The 17,567-nt window shown below is 48.7% G+C and overlaps 1 long non-coding RNA gene across 1 annotated transcript; it reads right to left on the reverse strand.

The window, feature by feature from the left end:
- Nucleotides 1-9,169: 9,169 nt before the first annotated feature.
- LOC310847460 lies at nucleotides 9,170-9,829 on the reverse strand. Its single transcript, XR_014565818.1, has 3 exons — nucleotides 9,696-9,829; nucleotides 9,358-9,474; nucleotides 9,170-9,219 (listed from the first exon to the last, which is right to left on the reverse strand). It is a non-coding gene; the product is annotated as an uncharacterized lncRNA (long non-coding RNA).
- Between the last annotated feature and the right edge of the window lie 7,738 nt (nucleotides 9,830-17,567).

Consider the following 17,567-nt stretch of genomic DNA (forward strand, 5'->3'; position numbering starts at 1 on the left):
TGGTTTGGACCACTGGGACTAGCCATCACCGGAGTGAACCACACTACCTTACAAGTGGATGTGGACGCTATATGCAAGGAATTTCCAGGGGTTTTCGATGGGAAATTGGGACAGTATACGGGCCCCCCCATTGCTCTACAGCTTGACCCCGCAGTACGACCAGTCAGGCTCAAGGCCCGCCGGGTCCCGTTCGCCCTGAAACCACGTATAGACGAGGAATTGGACCGGCTAGTGGAGCAAGGAGTGCTGGAGCCGGTGCCTAATGCCCCCTGGGAAACCCCAATCGTCACACCCGTCAAGCCTAATGGTTCGGTCCGCATCTGCGCAGACTACAAATGTACTATAAACAAGGCCCTCACGGCCCATGCATACCCAGTGCCAGTGGTCAGCCATGTCCTTGCTACCCTGGCTGGGTCGAAAATTTTTGGCAAGCTGGACTTGGCCCAAGCATATCAACAGCTGCCAGTAGATGAGGCCACAGCAGAGGCACAGACGATTGTGACGCACAGAGGAGCGTTCAGGGTAAAGCGGCTGCAATTCGGTGTCAGCGTGGCACCAGGCATATTCCAGAATCTAATGGACTCGCTCCTTAAAGGGATTCCTGGCGTCACCCCCTTCTTCGATGATGTGTTGATTGCCGGGCCCACACCAGAGGAGTTTGAGGACCGCCTCCGCACCGTTCTGCACCGTTTCCAGACAGCGGGTCTCAAGGTGAAGCGGGAAAAATGTCTACTAGGAGTGCCTCAGGTGGACTTTCTGGGATTTATGGTGGACGCAGAAGGGGTCCACCCGACTGGGGACAAGGTACGGGCCATTTGTGATGCCCCAGCGCCCAAGAGCAAGACTGAACTTCAGGCCTTCTTGGGACTATTGAACTTTTACCATTCCTTCCTTCCCCACAAGGCGGCGGTAGCGGAGCCCCTACACAGACTCCTGGACAAGCGGGCCCCTTGGGTGTGGGGCCAGCGCCAGGAGGCCGCATTCCAGGCAGTCAAGGACTTGCTTGTCTCAAACTCGGTCTTGGCACACTTTGACGAGAGGCTGCCGGTGGTGCTAGCATGCGACGCCTCGCCCTATGGCATTGGCGCTGTCCTGGGACACCAACTCCCGGATGGGAGAGAGGTACCGGTGGCATACTTTTCCCAGACACTCAACGCAACCGAGCGGAACTACTCACAAATCGACAAGGAGGGTCTGGCAATTGTGAAGGGAGTAAAAAAATTCCATGATTTCTTGTACGGGCGGCCCTTCACCGTGGTGACTGACCACAAACCGTTGCTTGGCTTGTTTGCCCCCGAAAAGCAGACCCCCCAAGTGCTGTCTCCTCGTGTCCTCAGGTGGTCAATTTTCCTTGCCAGCTACCAGTATGCGCTGATTCACCGCCCGGGGAAGGCGATGGGCCATGCGGACGCCCTCAGCAGGCTACCACTACCGGAAACAGGCCCCGACCCAGCACCTGCACAAGAGGTTATGAGCCTGGAGCTGCTTCCCGACCGCCCCATTCAGGCACAAGAAGTTGCACACCACTCCAAGAAAGATAGGGTCATCTCCCGGGTCCTGGACTGGGTGTGGAGGGGATGGCCCAGCAGCAGGCCTGGGCCAGAATTCGCTGGCTACACAACCCGCAAACATGAACTGTCGGCCCACAAGGGGTGCCTTTTATGGGGAAGCAGGGTCGTTGTTCCCCAGCCCCTCCGCAAAAGGGTCCTCACAGCCCTACATGAGACACACCCAGGGGTAGTAAGAATGAAGGCCCTTGCCAGGAGTTATGTGTGGTGGCCGGGGATCGACGGAGAGATAGAGGCCTGGGTCAAACACTGCCAGGCCTGCCAAGAATCCCGCCCAGATCCCCCAAGGGCCCCAGTCCAGTCCTGGGAGTCCGCCCGAGCACCATGGTCACGCCTGCATGTGGACTTCGCTGGCCCCTTTCAGGGGAAAACATTCTTCATAGTGGTGGACTCCTACACCAAATGGCTGGAAGTCGCACTGGTACCGTCCACTTCTACGTCCGCAGCCATCCGGGTACTACGCAGGCTGTTTGCAACCCACGGGCTCCCTGACACTCTCGTCTCAGACAACGGGACTGCATTTACGTCAGGAGAATTCCAAACCTTCACAGCGCAGAACGCCATCCGCCACATCCGTTCGGCGCCATTCCACCCTGCCACCAATGGCCAAGCAGAACGCATGGTGCGGACCACCAAGGACACCCTTCGCCGCATGACGCAAGGGGATTGGGAGTACCGCCTTGCCACATTCCTCCTAGCACAGCACAGCACCCCCAGCTCAACGACTGGCCGGAGCCCCGCTGAACTACTAATGGGTCGGCGCCTTGCAATCAGATTGGACCGCCTTCACCCCGATAGAGCTCAGGATGAGGTAGTGGTGGGGGAAGGCAGGAACCCCCGGACCTTCGAGGCCCAGGACCCAGTGTACGCAAAGAATTTTGGGGCAGGCCCTGCATGGGTACCTGCCACAGTCACCAGGGTCACTGGCCCCGTGTCGTACGAGGTGCTAACGGATGGGGGGCAATGCTGGCGCCGCCACTGTGACCAGATACGGCGACGATTCCCGGGAGAAAACCAGGAGGAGGAGGACAGGTCAGAGGAGTCCCAGGGGAACAGTGGGGCAGTGAGGCCCATAGAGCAGCAGGGGCCAGCAGGAGAGGCAGAACCAGTAAATACAGAGAGGTCCCGGGACGCCGAAAGGACACCGGAACCAGAACCACGACTGAGCGAGCCGGTGGCGCCAGACCAAACAGCCCCATCACAGCCAGCATCCTTGGAACACGAGCCAGAACCTGAACCCCGGACCAGGGAACACCCCAGGCCGCAACGCACACGTAGGCCACCAGCGTACCTTGAGGACTATGAATGCGACCTCCCGGGCAGGACTGGAACTTAGAGGGGAGGGGTGTTATGTACTGAGTCGAATAGGATCCAAACTGCAGCAGTCTGATTGGTCCTAGAACAATAGGATTCAGAATGCAGCAGTCTGATTGGTCCTAGAACAATGCAGCAGTATGATTGGTTGGCAGGAACCACCCAATCATGCTCCAGATTGAAGTGAATCCACAACCTGATTGGTTTACAGTACAATTCCGGAATTAGCCAATCATGTGCAGCCCATTGTGTAAATAATGTATATAAGGCAGATACTTTGAGGGGACTTTCATTCATTCCTCCTCACCACTATGAGCTGAATAAAGAGCATGAAATCACTTTGCGACTCCGAGTATATTTCAGCCACACTCCTGGAACTTCTTGCTGCAAGGAGGACGAGTGAGAGTATCATAATATTGTTAGTTTTAAAAGTAAGAGTCTTTGCCAGGGGTCACCAAAATTTTTCAGCAGGGGGCCGGTCCACTGTCCCTCAGACCTTGTGTGGGTCCGGACTATATTTTGAAAGAAATAATAATAAATTCCTATGCCCCACAAATAACCCAGGGATGCATTTTAAATAAAAGGACACATTCTACTCATGTAAAAACACGCTGATTCCTGGACCATCCACGGACCGGATTTAGAAGGCGATTGGGCCGGATCCGGCCCCCGGGCCTTAGTTTGCCTACCCATGGTCTTTGCCTTGTTTTGCACCCTCCCTTCAACAGCTGCTCCTCAGATTGTAAGCACCTAGGGGCAGGCTTCTCCACAGCTTCTCAATTTTGACTTCCAGTTGTAAGACCTTTTCCTCACCAGAGGGCGCTAAAAGGGTGGCAGCTCAGATCCCGCACACAGCAAACCAAGTACATAGGCCGGATTGCATCTGAGCTTTATTTAGCATGCATTCTTGTTTGTTTGCAGGTGTGGTGCAGAGAGAGAGGTTATACAACAGTGAACAATCATTCTGATTTCCTTGCGGGTTGTTTACATGTTCTCTCATTCGTTTGTTCGATCTGCCCTTTCCAATGCGCTTCCCCGACTCAGAGCACAAAAAATGTTAATTATTATCTTTTTAATAGGGGGTTTCTTGCACTAGGGCGACCGAGAGCTTTATTCCACTTTAAGGTCACAAACCTTTGACCAAAGAGTGGAAATGGTTTGTTGAATATTTACAGATAAATGGAAAGCAGATAAAAACACTGGCAGGATTATTGTAATAACCTGCAGTTACATTAGAGTACAGTGGTACCTCAGGTTAAGTACTTAATTCGTTCCGTAGGTCCGCTCTTAACCTGAAACTGTTCTTAACCTGAAGCACCACTTTAGCTAATGGGGCCTCCCGCTGCCGCCGCGCAATTTCTGTTCTCATTCTGAAGCAAAGTTCTTAACCCAAGGTACTATTTCTGGGTTAGCAGAGTCTGTAACCTGAAGCGTATGTAAACTGAAGTGTATGTAACCCGAGGTATCACTGTATATATTTAAAGAAGATAAACAAATGAGTAAGTTAAGTGAATTTGGCTATGCAGAAGATATTAAAAATAAATGTATTATATGTTAAATATTGTTCTAAGAAAAAGATGCTAATACAGTCGTACCTCGGGTTACATACGCTTCAGGTTACATACGCTTCAGATTACAGACTCCGCTAACCCTGAAATATTACCTTGGGTTAAGAACTTTGCTTCAGAATGAGAACAGAAATCGTGCTCCAGCGGCACGGCAGCAGTGGGAGGCCCCATTAGCTAAAGTGGTGCTTCAGGTTAAGAACAGACCTCCAGAACAAATTAAGTACTTAACCTGAGGTACCACTGTATGCCTAGAATAAAAATGTAAAGTATATCTATGAAATGGAAAAGAGAAGAGTTAAAAGAAATATAAAGAATGATACATTTGGAGAATGCAAAGATAAAGGTGGAAATAGAGATTTATAGAAGTTGAATTGTGGTGAATGGAAGCTGTGGTTGGGGCAGGGAGTATTATATGATAAGTATGTAATATTTGTTTTCAATGTTTTTGGATTGTTTTCAATCTTTTTAAATTTCTTTTTAGTTGTTGTTTTGTTTTTTCTGTATTATTTAAACGAAAAATAAATAAACATGCAAATAAAAATAAATGTAAGGAACCGCAGAAGGAGGGGGGAGGAAGTCAAGTATGATGGTAAAATCAGTGAAATGTATATATCTGAAAAGTATAAATATAATAATAATAATAATAATTATTATTATTATTATTATTATTATTATTATTTCCCCGGTATGTGCTTGAATCCCTTTTGCAAAAACAAAAACAAAAAACTTGCCCCTTTGGCCAATAAAAACAACAAGACTTAGAGAGACTAGCAAATTTTATAGCACTGTAAGCTTGAAGTCATCTTTTGACGCCTCTAGTTCAGCAGCAGGTAAACAGGCCAGCATAATTCGAGTGGCGTTGGGAGAAGGAGCAAAGGGACCTCTGCCCTTGTCAAAGGAGAAGCCCAGGTGTTCGGAAGCAGCTTTGGCCCAGTTGCCGGGCAGATCTGAACCCCTCCCTTCTTAATGCAAACTTAAGCAGCTTGCCAGGCAGGCTTTGTGAGTTTCATGTCTGCCATTACCTGGCATCAGGTAAACAGAGCGGCTGAAAGACTTCTGTGGCATTCATCCTGGATGGAGGAGGAGAGAGGGAGGGACTTGAATGAATGCTCCCATCCTGCAATTAAGCCTAAGCAGATGCATATAGGTTTTGAATTTTACAAAGAAGTCGTTCTGGTCTGCTGTAGTTTCCTCGCTCATTTCAAAGATAGACAGATAGATAGATAGATAGATAGATAGATAGATAGATAGATAGATAGATGATATTTATTTATTTATTTATTTATTTATTTATTTATTTATTTATTTGATTTTCAGAAAGAGAGAAAGAAAAAGAAAGAAAATAAGAAAACAAACATACATAAAAAAGTACAAATTCAAAATATCGAGATTACTCTGAATCTCCTGACTTCCCTCCATCCCTTCCATGGGTCCTTTTGTTTCTATTTTCAACTGCATATCAATACAGTGGTACCTCGGGTTACATACGCTTCAGGTTACAGACGCTTCAGGTTACAGACTCCGCTAACCCAGAAATAGTACCTCAGGTTAAGAACTTTGCTTGCTTCAGGATGAGAACAGAAATCGTGCTCCAGCGGTGCAGCGGTGCAGTGGCAGCAGGAGGCCCCATTAGCTAAAGTGGTGCTTCAGGTTAAGAACAGTTTCAGGTTAAGAACGGACCTCCAGAACGAATTAAGTACTTAACCCGAGGTACCACTGCACTTCTCCAATTTTTCATCTTCCTAAGTTATCTATGCGTTCTGTTACATTACAAGTGTATTTAAAATCCTGTTAATGTTTTGACCTGTTTGCAGTGATTTTGTTTCAAAGATTTTATACCCTCCCTTTCCTAAAATAAAAAATATATATTGAGAGGCCGCCAACAACATCACTGTTAAAACGGTTAAAAATCCAGATCAACAAAACCCAAGCAGCATAAATAAAGGCATACTTTATGAAAGGAGCAGCAGAAAGCAGCCACAATGAACATCTCATCATGGGTGAGGGGGCCTGCACCTTCCGCATAAAAAGGTAAAGGTAAAGGACCCCTGACAGTTAAGTCCAGTCACGAACAACTCTGGGGTTGTGGTGCTCATCTCGCTTTACTGGCCGAGGGAGCCGATGTTTGTCCGCAGACAGTTTTTCCAGGGCATGTGGCCAGCATGACTAAGCCACTTCTGGCGAACCAGAGCAGCGCACAGAAACGCCTTTTACCTTCCCGCTGGAGCGGTACCTATTTATCTACTTGCACTTAACGTTCTATTGAACTGCTAGGTTGGCAGGAGCAGGGACCGAGCAACAGGAGCTCACCCCATTGAACTACCGACCTTCCGATTGGCAAGCCCTAGGCTCAGTGGTTTAGACCATAGAGCCATGCAATTCCATTCCTCAAATGGGGCACTGCTAAGAGGATGGCTTAGGTTTTAGAAAAACAGGCTTTTAGTGTTGCCACACCGCCAGCCCTCTGGAATGACACATGGAATCATAGAATTGTAGAGTTGGAAGGGATACCCAGGGTGCAGGAGAGGTACATTTCCAGGGCTCTCCCTGTTCCTGTGATTGTAGCTTCTTTCACGCCACTTTCAATACCGACATTCCAATTGTTGCAGCCTAACCCAGGTACCTGAAGGGTGAAGAAGGGTAGGTAGGAAATAAAATAAATCCTTATCGTCATCATCTAAAGTGGGGAGGGGGCACGGCCACGTGGAAGACAATAGTCTAAATCCAGTGATGGGATGGGTGATCAGTTAGAGAATTTAGTTTTCAATAGTTTTATTTATTTATTTGTTTGTTTATTTATTTATTTTAAAATGCAGTGATGCTGTAAATTTATTTATTTCCTAAAATTTGTATGCACCACTTGATTGTGTTTTTTTAAAAACTCACACCCTCAAAGCGCTTTACAAAAGAATGAACAGGAGTAATAATAATAATAATAATAATAATAGCAAATGGCCACAGTGATCCGTGTGACGGTCACCTCCAGGCTTGATTATTGTAACTCGCTCTATGCAGGGCTGCCCTTGAAGCTGACCCAGGAACTCCAGCGGGTGCAGAATGCCGCAGCGAGGCTCCTTACAGGGTCCTTGCCATGGAATCACATTCATCCAGTGCTTTACCAGCTGCACTGGCTCCCGGTGGAGTACAGGGTCAGGTTTAAGGTGCTGGTTTTGACCTTTAAAGCCCTATGCGGCCTAGGACCCACGTACCTATGGGACTGCCTCTCCTGGTATTTCCCGCAGAGGACCTTAAGGTCCACAAATGACAACACTTTGGAGGTCCCAGGTTGCAAGGTGGTTAGATTGGTCTCAACTAGGGCCAGGGCCTTTTTCAGTACTGGCCCCGACTTGGTGGAACGCTCTGTCAGAAGAGACTAGGGCCCTGCGGAACTTGACATCTTTCTGCAGAGCCTGCAAGACAGAGCTGTTCTGCCTGGCCTTTGGTTTGGACTCAGTCTGACCCTTATGTTTCTTTCCCCTTATGGTCTTGATTTATCAGCTACTTTTAAAATGAGGCTGCATTTTAATTTGCACTTTAACCTGTATTTTAAATTGGGGTTTCTCCCCCTTCTTTTCCCCCTATTATGTTTTTACTGTGATTTTATTGGTGTTAACTGCCCTGAGCCCGGCTATTATTATTATTATTATTATTATTATTATTATTATTTCATGTGGCACAAACTTATCCAGGAACAACAATATTTTGGGGGTCTGCTTTGCTTTGCCTTGATTCAGCAGCAAATAAGAGCTGCGGGGCAAAAAGAAAAGGAATGAGAGATCCATTTTCAAAGAGGCGTTTTAAGGGCAAATTTCAGCTTGCGTAATTGCATTGTCTGTCAGCCAAGCCAAGAGTTCATTTCAGGCAACACTTTTCTCAGAGCTCACGCGGAGGGACAGTTTTCATAACAATCGCTATGGCAGCCTCCCCTGCTGCCGTAGCAAACAAGGTGAATGAGCCGCAGCCTGAAACTCCATCACTTATCAGTGGCCAAAACTTGTTCACAGAATCGTAAGAGTTTGAAGGGTCCCCTAGTCCAACGCCTTGCAATACAGGAATCTCGGCTAAATCAAAATCAAAACAAGTTCAATACCTTGCTACGCAAATACAGTTGTCACAATACACAAAGCGCAACAGGCTGAAGGATAATAACTGTGATAATTTTACTGGTTATTTCCTATCGTAAAGGTCTAGTCCAATATGTGCAACGTATACAGTTCATATGTACGGTGTATAACCTATGGGGCTCATTCCTATTGCATTTCTTCTCTTAATAATAATAATAATAATAATAATAATAATAATAATAATTTATTTATATCCCACCCTCCCCAGTCAAAGCCGCGCTCAGAGCGGCTAACAACAGTAAAAGTAACACAGTTTACATAAAATCACAATCAATTAATTAAAATTAATTAACTCTCCTGCGTGTGAGTGTCTGAGGGCCCTGCTCCTTCCTGCCACTCACCATCTGACCCAGGGCGGGCCCTGAAGCCTCACAGGGACTGCTGGACTCTGCTGCCCAGGAGGACTCTCCTGCGTGTGAGTGTCTGAGGGCCCTGCTCCTTCCTGCCACTCACCATCTGGCCTGGGGCGGGGCCTGAAGCCTCATAAGGACTGCTGTGCTCTCCTGCCCAGGAGGACTCTCCTGTTGGGTGTCTGAGGGCCCTGCTCCTTCCTGCCACTCACCATCTGGCCTGGGGCGGGGCCTGAAGCCTCATAAAGGACTGCTGCGCTCTGCTGCCCAGGAGGACTCTCCTGTATGTGAGTGTCTGAGGGCCCTGCTCCTTCCTGCCACTTACCACCTGGCCCAGGGCGGGGCCTGAAGCCTCATAAGGACTGCTGCGCTCCGCTGCCTGGGAGGACTCTCCTGTATGTGAGTGTCTGAGGGCCCTGCTCCTTCCTGCCACTCACCATCTGGCCTGGGGCGGGGCCTGAAGCCTCATAAGGACTGCTGCGCTCGGCTGCCCAGGAGGACTCTCCTGTGTGAGTGTCTGAGGGCCCTGCTCCTTCCTGCCACTCACCATCTGGCCTGGGGCGGGGCCTGAAGCCTCACAGGGACTGCTGCGCTCTGCTGCCCAGGAGGACTCTCCTGTTGGGTGTCTGAGGGCCCTGCTCCTTCCTGCCACTCACCATCTGGCCTGGGGCGGGGCCTGAAGCCTCATAAGGACTGCTGCGCTCGGCTGCCCAGGAGGACTCTCCTGTATGTGAGTGTCTGAGGGCCCTGCTCCTTCCTGCCACTTACCACCTGGCCCAGGGCAGGGCCTGACGGGCCTCACTAGGACAGTTGCTGTTACTGCTGGAGGGGTGCAGAGTGCTTTTAAAATGTTTTAAAATTTTTATTTTGAATTTTTTGTATGTGGGGGGGAGTACGGTGGATGTTTATTGGGCCTGGGAATTTGTTTGATTTTATGTTTTTGTAATTTTTGTAATTTTTATTGTTTTTTGTTTGTACTGTTTTATTTGTATTGGGTTTTTTTTTAAAAAGGGGTTATTTTGTTCTTAAGGGGAGGGGTCAGGGCTGCCGGGGAATGGGCCCCAGCCCACAAAATGGCTGGGATATGTTTCACAGGGGGGAATGCACTGGGACAACCGATCTCAGTGATCACGGGTAGGAGGAGGAGTTACGCTAAGACCAGACCATGTCATTACAGAGGAGGCAGGTTTAGTCGTTGTCTGAGGACTATCCCTGCCTCCGGGTCTGGTCCTGACCGGATGAATACTGAAATCAGCAAGGGATACCCACATGACCTGAAAGTGTTGCTGTGCAATGCCAGGTCAATGATTCATAAGTCCACTGCCATCCATGACTTGATCATGGATGGGGGACTTGACCTGGCATGTGTAACAGAGACTTGGTTGGATGAAGCAGATGGGCCTGTCCTTGCCGCTGCTTGTCCACCAGGTTTCTCTTACGCACAGCAACCCAGGTCATGTGGGCGGGGAGGGGGGGTTGCAGTGATTTTTAGGAAGTCATTAGTTTGCACCAGGCGTCCTATTGGGAAGACCCAGTTTTCTGAGTGCATGTTCTGGAAGTTGGGCAATAGGGGCAGTACAGGATTCCTTTTGGTGTACCGACCTCCCCGCTGCACCAAGGATTCCCTGCCCGAGCTGCTTCAGGTCGTGGCAGATGTTCTCCTGGAGACACCTAGCTTGGTTGTCCTAGGGGATTTTAACATCCATGCCGACACGACCTTACAAGGGGCCGCTCGGGACTTCGTGGAAAGCATGGCCTCCATGGGGCTGTCCCTGAATAAGTCTGGCCCAACCCATAGCCGCGGACATGCCTTGGACCTGGTGTTTACCTCTACGGATGTTGGTGATCTGACACTAAGTAAAAGTGAAACGAAAGAAGTGCCATGGTCAGACCACTTCCTGGTGCAACTGGACTTCTCTGCGACCCATCCCCTCTGCAGGGAGGTGGGACCGATTCGGATGGTCCGCCCCCGCCACTTAATGGATCCAAATGGTTTCCAGAGAGTGGTAGGGGATGCTCTATCCCATGTTGATGGCCTTTCAGCCGATTCCCTGGTGGCCCGCTGGAATGTGGAGTTAACCAGGGCTATTGACTGTTTGGCTCCGAAGCGCCCTCTCCGATTGCATGGAGCCCGGAGAGCCCCGTGGTTTTCCACGGATCTGAGGGCAATGAAACAATCGTTGAGACAGCTAGAGCGCCGGTGGCGGATAACTCATTCCGAATCTGACCGGACACAGGTTAGAGCTCAACGTCGAGCCTACCAAGTGGCGATAGCGACGGCGAATAAGACTTTCTTCACCGCCTCTATTGCATCTGCAGAAAACAGCAGCAGGAGACTCTTTCAGGTGGTTCACAATTTAGCGGAACCACCTGTAACATCGGGGCCCAGTACGGGTCACATGTTCTCCTGCAATGATTTTGCAAATTTTTTTGCAGATAAAATCGCTCAGATTCGGGAAGAAGTAGACTCCACCGTGGGAGCAGGGCCGGGGCGGGAGAGTGCTAGAGTCCTGTCTGGTCAGGTTGTGTGGGATCAATTCCAGTCTGTTACCTCCGAGGATGTGGACAGGCTGCTTGGACGAGTGAAGCCAACCACCTGTCTCCTGGATCCTTGCCCATCCTGGCTTATAAAAGCTAGCCGGGAAGGACTGGGCGATGGGCTTCGTGGGGTGGTGAATGCTTCCCTCCATGAGGGAGCCTTCCCAGACCCGCTGAAAGAGGCGGTTATTAAACCGCTTCTTAAAAAACCATCTTTAGATGCGGCCACGATGGCCAACTATCGCCCAGTCTCAAACCTTCCATTCTTGGGCAAGGTGATTGAGCGAGTGGTTGCTGAACAACTCCAGGCACGCCTGGAAGAAGCGGACCATTTGGATCCTCATCATGGGACTGAAACTGCTTTGGTCGCACTGGTTGATGATCTCCGGCGGGCTAGGGACAAAGGTGAGAGCTGTTTCCTAGTTCTGCTGGATCTCTCAGCGGCGTTTGATACCATCGACCATGACATCCTTCTGGACCGTCTTGAGGGGCTGGGAGCTGGGGGCACTGTCATACAGTGGTTCCGCTCCTTCCTCCTGGGCCGTGTTCAGAAAGTGGTGGTGGGGGATGAGTGTTCAGACCCCTGGGCTCTCACTTGTGGGGTGCCCCAGGGTTCTGTCCTCTCCCCCATGCTTTTCAACATTTACATGCAGCCACTGGGAGAGATCATCAGGAGGTTTGGGCTGGGTGTTCATCAGTATGCAGATGATACCCAGCTCTACCTCTCTTTTAAATCAGAACCAGTGAAGGCGGTGAAGGTCCTGTGTGAGTGTCTGGAGGCGGTTGGAGGATGGATGGCGGCTAACAGATTGAGGTTGAATCCTGACAAGACAGAAGTACTGTTTTTGGGGGACAGGAGGCGGGCAGGTGTGGAGGATTCCCTGGTCCTGAATGGGGTAACTGTGCCCCTGAAGGACCAGGTGCACAGCCTGGGAGTCATTTTGGACTCACAGCTGTCCATGGAGGCACAGGTCAAATCTGTATCCAGGGCAGCTGTTTACCAGCTCCATCTGGTACATAGGCTGAGACCCTATCTGCCTGCAGACTGTCTCGCCAGAGTGGTACATGCTCTGGTTATCTCCCGCTTGGACTACTGCAATGCGCTCTACGTGGGGCTACCTTTGAAGGTGACCCGGAAACTACAACTAATCCAGAATGCGGCAGCTAGACTGGTGACTGGGGGCGGCCGCCGAGACCATATAACACCGGTCTTGAAAGACCTACATTGGCTCCCAGTACGTTTCCGAGCACAATTCAAAGTGTTGGTGCTGACCTTTAAAGCCCTAAATGGCCTCGGTCCAGTATATCTGAAGGAGCGTCTCCTCCCCCATCGTTCTGCCCGGACACTGAGGTCCAGTTCCGAGGGCCTTCTGGCGGTTCCCTCACTGCAAGAGGCCAAGTTACAGGGAACCAGGCAGAGGGCCTTCTCGGTAGTGGCGCCCGCCCTGTGGAATGCCCTCCCATCAGATGTCAAAGCGATAAACAACTACCTGACATTCAGAAGACATCTGAAGGCAGCCCTGTTCAGGGAAGTTTTTAATATGTGACATTTTAGTGTATTTTTCATCTCTGTTGGAAGCCGCCCAGAGTGGCTGGGGAAACCCAGCCAGATGGGCGGGGTACAAATAATAAATTATTATTATTATTATTATTATTATTATTATTATTATTATTATTATTTATTATTATAAAATACATTCTAAAATCAATTCATTCTAAAATCAATTCAGAATCAAATTAATGACAACCATTGGGCTAGAGTTCTATTGGGATTACCAAAAGAGGGGGTCAGGCTGTGCCCTGGCCAAAGGCCTGGTGGAACAGCTCCGTCTTGCAGGCCCTGCGGAAAGATGTCAAGTCCCGCAGGGCTCTAGTCTCTTGTGACAGAGCGTTCCACCAGATCGGGGCCACAGCCAAAAAAGCCCTGGCTCTGGTTGAGGCCAGCCTAACCTCCCTGTGGCCTGGGATCTCCAAGATGTTCTTGTTTGCAGACCGTAAGGTTTTCCGTGGGGCATACCAGGAGAGGCGGTCCCATAGGTACAAGGGTCCTAGGCCAATTAGGGCTTTAAAGGTTAAAACCAGCACCTTAAACTTGATCCTGTACTCCACCGGGAGCCAGTGCAGTTGGTATAGCACCAGGTGATCCCGTGGCGAGGACCCCATAAGGAGTCTTGCTACGGCATTCTGCACCCGCTGGAGTTTCTGAGTCAGTCTCAAGGGCAGCCCCACGTAGAGTGAGTTACAATAATCCAGTCTGGAGGTGACCTTCGCGTGGCTAGGTCTTACTGCTTCTTGTTATAAATTCCTGTATAACACAATCCTTAGGTAAGAATAGAAAAGTCCCCAAGGTATCGAGAACAACACAGCTGATGTAGACTGATGGCACAAGCTGGCTCTTGTCGCAAAATATTTCTAAAAGGTTGATTTTAAAAGATGATTTGCTCAAGTTCCCTCGGGGATTTGGGGTCCAGTGGGCAGGACTGATCTGCTCCTAGATCTTAGTTAGTTACTGATAATGTTTTGCACCGATGGCATGGAAGTCTCTGAAAATGACTGAGGTACCTGGTGAACTGGCATGCTGGATGCCAACAGGTTTTAAATGCCAGTTTGATGCCCTCCAGATGTTTTGGGCCACAGTCTCCATCACTGCCGGCCAGAACAATAGTTCAAGGAGTTAAGAGGCAGAGGCACAGGCCGTACAACTTATTGGAGAGTTTTTGGATATTTTGCAAAGTTTCCAGTTTTTCAAACTGCATCAAATATCTATCTTTTTAATATTGTTTTTATTATTATTAAAGAAGACTCTTGAAAGCTTTCCCCCTAAAAATTCCTGTTATCGCCCTTTTTATGTGGTCTGTCGTATCAGTTTACTCCTCCTTCCCTTCCCTATGCCTTTTAACAGTGGCATGGTAACCGGGCAGATATTCAACCGGTGCAGCTTTCCCCCACTGTGGCGTATTCATAACCTCAGATGTGGCGGAAAGTATGAATTTGGCAGGAGCAACTTCTCGGTCTGGGCAGACAGCGACGAAAACCAGATTCCTCTTCCCTCCCACTTGTTTTTATGAACTTTGGAAAAGTTCTCTCGAGCTCTGCGTTTCCCTGTTCTTGGCTCCTGACGGCGCTTGCGAAAACATTAGAACTAAAAATAACTTCAGTTTAGGTTCAGGCCTGGAGAGAGAGAGGAAGCACAGAGTTGCATGCTCAGTGTTGGGGAAACAGGCGATAAGGGACGTTCAGTACATCTTAACCAGCATGCAACTGGTTAAACGTAGCACACTCGCACCCAGGTCTCATTGTCATTGTGTCTGGGCTGGTGCCACTTGTTGTAAACAAAAATTGCCCTTTTCCTTTATGGGGTATCAAAGAGCCCATATAGACTCCTTACGTAGGTTCCCTATTGGTAGGAGAGAATAACAGAGGCCAACCAGAGAATATTGAGAAGCAAAGCAGCGAGTAAGCTTGATCTTTAGTGATCTGTTGCAACAGGGTGCTCCCCTCACCTGCAGGAGAGAGGAGGAACCCAGAAAAATGGTGCGCAAGGCCTTATAAAGACTTTTGAAATTGCCACCCTGTAGATCAAGACCACCCCCAGAAACATCATACATACATCACAGAAGGGGTGTAACCTAAGACCACCCCTCAGATACATCACACCTACATCACAGAAAAGGCGGTCTAAACAGAAATTTGAATGTTGTTTTTCTCCTGTCCTTGTTTATCTCCTGTCTGGCAGGCTAAAGGTAAAGGTAAAGGTACCCCTGCCCGTACGGGCCAGTCTTGACAGACTCTGGGGTTGTGCGCCCATCTCACTTAAGAGGCCAGGGGCCAGCACTGTCCGGAGACTCTTCCGGGTCACGTGGCCAGCGTGACATCGCTGCTCTGGCGAGCCAGAGCCGCACACGGAAACACCAAGCGGTCCCTATTTATCTACTTGCACCCGGAGGTGCTTTCGAACTGCTAGGTTGGCAGGCGCTGGGACCGAGCAGCGGGAGCGCACCCCGCCGCAGGGATTCGAACCGCCGACCTTTCGATTGGCAAGTCCTAGGCGCTGAGGCTTTAACCCACAGCGCCACCTGCGTCCCTCCGTCTGGCAGGCTACTTGATTGGAATTCCTGGGGAGCCTGGCCAGTCTTTTGTAATGATAAATACTTAGTTCCTGGGCCAGGTCACAGGCTCACAACCTATTCATATCTTAAATGTGCCCTTAAGACAGGATTTGTGAGGAAAGAGACAATGGGGAGGTTTCCCACTTTGACCTTGCAGAGAAAACATTTGGTCAGTTTAGGAATCAAAATGGTTCCAGGTTGGCCTTCCTGTGCTGATCTATGTACGTGCTCGGTTGGTACACTTATGAACCTTACCATATATCTAAGACCATAACATTCCTATCACACACTTCAGAAGGGATTCAAGAGTTCCTGTTAAAGGTCGTGGCCCAGGAAGAGTGTTGCCATTTTTTTAAAAGTGGATTTGTTCTGCTAGGGTGACAGAGTGCTTTCACCCACGTCAGCCACGCCAACCTAAATTTCCTGGTACCCGCTTGAATTCCTCGCACAAAATAGCGACACACTGAAGGCACGTCACCCAATGCCCTGCAGCTAAAACAAGACCAATGCTATGCAGTTAACAGGAGATGGTTCTCCCTTTGAGCAACCTGTTTGCAAAAATAGTTCAAAGATGTCTAAGTGGATGGGAGGCAGCCAAGTCAGCTTGGGTAAAATTCAGTTACGCAACACATCAAACAAATACTTGATAGCACCTTGGAAACTGCTGATGGGAGTTACAGCTTTGGTAAATAATGGTTTGGAGTGCTTTGTTCTTTAAAAACGAACACCAAGGCTGTTGATGTGTCAGTTTCCCCTAGAGACTCTTCCGAGTTATGCTTAACCCACTATGATTGGGTACAGATTGTGGTTCTGCTCATTCCAAGAACTGAAGACACCCTCCATTGTCCAGTGGTGTCTGCCTAAGATTAATAAAAATAAAAAATAAAAATATTATAATTTGTACTCCACCCATCTGACTGGGGCTGGATCTAAATACATCTTTTTAAAAAACGTTTCAGGAAACACGTTGCCGAAAGTCGGAACTCCACAAAGCCATCAGAGTGTAATCTACACAGATATAAAAAAACGTTCTAAAAATGCTTTTTTTAAAAAAATGCTTTTTTAAAAAAATATTTTTAAAAATACATTGAAATTTCCATTACTCTCACCATCGCCATCTAGTGCCACATTGTATATTGCACTTAAAACACTCTTAAAATATTTTATTTGCAGCTATATAGCTGAGTCCCTGGTGTTATTGTGCATTTAAAACGCTTTTTCTTTACTAATGTAGCCGAGTCCTGGGTTGCCCCAACCATTCTGAGCAGCTTCCAATGAATTGAAACATCAAACACAGGAAAACATCAAACATTAAAAACTTCCCTAAAAAGGGCTGCCTTCTTCAGATGTCTTCTAAAAGTCAGATAGTTGTTTATTTCCTTGACATATGATGGGAGGGGGTTCCACAGAGTGGGCACCACCACCAAGAAGGCCCTCTGCCTGATTCCTTGTAACCTTACTTCTCTCAGGGAGGGAACCGCCAGAAGGCCCTCAGAGCTGGACCTCAGAGTCCGGGTAGAACGATGGGGATGGAGATGTTCCTTCACAGTAGCTAAGAAATGTGCCAGGGCAAATCTCCATCAGAGTTGCAAACTAGTATTCACTGAGGTCTGGACTGTACCACATTAGCCTGCAGGCTCACCTGATCCAACGTCCCTCACACAAAACAAGTTCCTTAGCAAGGATCCCTGCATTGCAGAGGGTTGGACTAGATGACCCCTTTGAACTCTGCAATTCTAAGTTCCTTGCAAGGTAGAAACCCCTATCAATTTACTAGTCATAGCCTCCCCCAAAGAATCCTAAGAACTGTAGTTTGTGCACCCAGCGGAGCTCCATTTCCAAGCTCCTGCACCAAGGAGTTCTTTGGGGGAAAGCCATGCGTTTTAACTATTACGTGATGAATTCCATCTGGGATCTGAGCATGGAAAAATCTGCCAACATACACACACAATTTTGCCCATGGAACCCAACCCTAAACTCTGATAGGTCTTACTAT

This window comes from Podarcis gaigeae, assembly GCF_964106915.1.
Source record: "Podarcis gaigeae genome assembly, chromosome: 6".
NCBI classification, from domain to species: Eukaryota; Metazoa; Chordata; class Lepidosauria; order Squamata; family Lacertidae; genus Podarcis; species Podarcis gaigeae.